At 33.5% G+C, this 4,275-nt stretch overlaps 1 protein-coding gene across 1 annotated transcript in view; it reads left to right on the forward strand.

Moving 5' to 3' along the window:
* Positions 1 to 4,275, forward strand: part of AR (androgen receptor) — a 411,187-nt gene that overhangs the window by 96,144 nt on the left and 310,768 nt on the right. The window lies entirely within an intron of this gene.

The following is a 4,275-nucleotide window of genomic DNA, read 5'->3' on the forward strand; positions in this document are numbered from 1 at the left end:
CAGAATCCTGATCCACAGAATAATGTTTCTCTTCCCAGTATGTCCCAGGATATCCTGGAAGCAGGCCACACCCCTAGGGAAACTCCCCTTGAACAGACTGGCCACTCAGAACACAGTCATCTGATCCCATCATGGGAAAAACCACACATAACTGGGGTCCAGCCAAGTTGACACACAGATCCAACTATCACATCATCACTGAAGCATTAGAAAGGAACAAGCAAATAACAGAAGTGGTCCAGAAGTATTGAATACCAGAGATCAATTTCACATAATCACATACTGCATCATCATTGACACACTTGAATCTCACATGAAAAGAAGGGTTAAAGTGTATGAAATTCTTTCAAAGAGATTTTCATTTTAAAAAATATATATATTCTTGTTTATCATCCAGAAATTTTTGACACAAATTTTCAAATGGTCCAATGTGATGTTGACAATCATTTGGCCTTCTTTCTCTCTAATAATTTATAACATTAGAAGCAAACTTACTCTACAAACAGGATCTCTGTTTCTGTTGTTTATGGGGTCTGCAGAAGTAACAGTTTCAGATTAAAAAATAGTTTCACTTTCTACATGATTAATTTTTTTTTAACTAGAGTTAGGAATGGATGCAGAATTTGGAAAAAATTCTATTGTAGTCATATTGATATTAGTAATCTCAGCATTAGAGGTACTAGTACAATGATTTGCACCCTTTAAATCTGAGCTTTCAACAGAAGAAGGCTCATCTAAATCATTATGTTTTGAAAATGAAATTAATTCTGGCATTGTCTTTGAGGATTCACAAATCGTTTTCTTTTTATCTTCTGTGAACTTTCATTTTTGCCCTCCACTTTGTTGTTGTTTCATTTTACTTGGATATAAAATTTTTATTTTCAAAATTTGGTTCTACTGTAGCAAATAATTTTGAATAATTGAAAATAAATAAAATTTATGAAACAGTAAAATTAATCAAATACAATTTACATTTGCATTTGTTTGCTAGCACAAAATTTTATATTGAAAATTACTAAGTAAAAAAAACGTTGATTTGGAACATGTAATTTTGTTCTTCAGGTCTGAGATAGTAAAAAGAAATAGTTCTTATAAGACAGCTGAAAATAATTTCATTAGTTTGTTGTATGATGTTTGTTAGTGGGCTCTTCACAGATCTCCATGAATGCTTTGTGTCTTGAAATAATACTTTAAAACTTGCACACTCACTTTCTATCCTTTGGTGCTGCATCTTCAAAATTCATTGGACTACTTTTGATATTGAAAAAATGAGACAGAGTATAATTAATCTGAAAATGTGTTTTGGTTCTCTCTGCAACCAGGCACATCATAACTTGTGATTATAGTGCAGTTGTCATGTTCTGATGCGGTACGTGAGAGAGAGATGATTGTGAGGTTCTGAAATGAAAAGGAAAATACAATTGTTATACAAAATTTTTAAAATGTACATTTTATTTCTCTGTGGAATTGTTCAACTCCCATATTCAAACATACATGCATAATTGATGTAACAACATTAGTTTGTTTTGTGAGTCATCACAATATAAATCACTTTCTTAAAAGAAAGTCAATTTGAAGGGAAATGGAAAATAAAATACATTGATATAATTTTTATTATCTAAATATTCATTTAATTTATTTCCTGGAGGAGTTGTTCAAATTTCTTATATGGAAATATGTAAATTTTCTTATAAAATACAAATGTTATGTTCTGATATATGCCCTTGGTTGCTTTCTTGGAGGAGGAGAATTTAGACACACACTTATTCTTGCAAAACAGAAACATTTTGCATGATAAGTATATATTGAATTTTATATCCTCTTAAGTGCTTAATACCTTGCTTATTAACATAAAGCAGTGAAATCAAGCACTATGTCCTGTACAACAGACAATAAAAATGAAACTCACTTGTTACATGAATTAAAACTTTTTGTGTTAGATAAATATTAATGTTACCACCATATCTAGATATTTGCCATATTAATATTTTATTAAATTATTACTCATTCTAGTATATTAAATGCATGCTAGACTGCATTTATGCCAAACATTTTAAACTTGAAATTATAAATATTATTATTTACAAAACTTAGGACATAACTCTATATGAACATCTGATACAGTTACAAAGTAACTTGATTGAATTCATTGCAATGGTAGACTTACTTGAGTTCCCTCACTTTTATGCATCATTTAGGACTGGAGTTCCCATTGATTATTTACCAGGACCAGGATGTGAACAAGAGCATACCTTTGTGTTTATATCATGGTAAAGAGCATTGTTGGCCTTCCTGGCTAGAATTGCTGGAGATGATTCTCTCAAAATGGACAGAGACTTGCTATACATTGATATAGTCCATTCTTGCCTAGTAACTGCTCATGTTACATATTGGGTGAATGTAGCAAGAGTTAGACTCAAGAAACCACCCCCACCTCTTGTTTATTATAAAGAAATAGTGTACTCCCAAGAGACTTGCCAAGCTAAGGCATTTCAGTTACACTGGAGGGGACCGTAAATAAAACCAAAACCAAACTCACTGCTGTCGAGTCGATTCTGACTCATAGCCACCCCTCCTCGGGTTTCTGAGGTGGTATCTCTATGGAAGTAGATTGCCCAGTCTTCCTTCCATGGAGTGGCTAGTGGATTTGAACCTCCAGCCTTGTGGTTAGTAGTCAAATGCCTTAGGCACTATTCCACCAGAGCTCCCCTATGGAGGGGACTGTAAGAGACAGATATGATAATTGGAGAAGAGATTGAAGTTGTCAAAGATTTCATTTTGCTTGGATCTACAATCAACACTCATAGAAGCAACAGTCAAGAAATCAGATGTTATATTGCTCTAGGAAAATCTGCTGCAAAAGACCCGTTTAAAGTGTTGAAGAGCAAAGATGTAACTTTGAAGACTAAGGTATGCCTAACCCAAGCCATGGTATTTTCAATTGCTCCATATGCATGTGAAAGCTGGATGATGAATAAGGAAGACTGAAGAAGAATTAATGCCTTTGAATTGTTGTATTGGTGAAGAATACTGAAAATATCATGGACTGCCAGAAAAACAAACAAATCCATCCTGGAGGAACTACAGCTGGAATGTTTCTTAGAAGTCAGAATGGCCAGACTTTGTTTACCTATATTGGTCATGTGGTCAGAAGGGACCATTCTCTGGAGAAGGATATCATGCTTGGTAAAGTGGAGGGTCCGAGAAAGAGGGGAAGACCTTCAACAAGATGGATTGACATAGTGGCTGCAACAATGGATTTAAGCATAGCAAGGATTGTGAGGATGGCACAGGACAAAGCAGTGTTTCATTCTGTTATGCATAGGGGTGCTATGAGTTGAAATCAACTCAATGACATCTAACAATAGCAACAATAACAGCCTAAGAATCATGGAAATTATTTTTAGCCTGCACAAAATATAATTACAGTTGAAGTTTGTTTAAATATTCTAAAATTTTACCATTTTCTATATTTTCTCCCATCTAACTTGAGCCCTTTAAGATTTTATCAACTGGTCTAGGAAATCTCTGGTCACCTTGACCAATCCATTGCTATGCATGTAACCTTAAGTTTCTGGCTGGTAGTGGAAACACTTTCCCAGGCCATTATAGGCATGTCTCATCATGATTTCTATCTTGTGACTTCTTAAAATTCCTATGTAACTTATTTATATTTTCTCATGATGGGGATCCACCCAATTTTCTGACAAATATGCTAAGACAGACTGTATTTTATTTTTATTTTGTCTTAAAGGTCTTCACCTAGTTGAAAAGTGTCCTCTCAATGTTTCTCTGGAGTAACATGGACTCAGAGCTTGGGGCCAAGGTGGGCTAATTGTCAAAGACAAGAATGGTTATCTCAATTTATTTAGATATATTTAAGCTGGCTTAGATATTTTAAACAGCAAAAAACAACTTTTTTTTTTTCTTTTTACTATTCTTTTGGCAAGCTGTTTGCCTGCTTTGTATCATAGCCTTTATTTTCCTTCATAATTACTAAAACTTTTTAAGAAAAATGAACCTATCAGTTCTTGGAAATTATACTTTTTCCTTGAATAAAACATATAATATGCCTCTTAAGTTATTCAGAAGGATTTTGCTTTCAAGGTTATCATAAGCATAAAATCATCATTAGAACAAAATATTTTCATTAATTTCTGCGAATATTAAGACTATTCAGTTTATAGAAGTGCTTATTGATTAAACCAATCAGAGTTAAGTTCTTTGAGGAAATATTGTAATCTATACCATTCAGAGCATTCAGAGGTTGTTGTT

This window comes from Orycteropus afer, unplaced genomic scaffold (genome assembly GCF_000298275.1).
Source record: "Orycteropus afer afer isolate SDZICR_OR568_19922 unplaced genomic scaffold, OryAfe1.0 scaffold00599, whole genome shotgun sequence".
NCBI lineage: Eukaryota > Metazoa > Chordata > Mammalia > Tubulidentata > Orycteropodidae > Orycteropus > Orycteropus afer.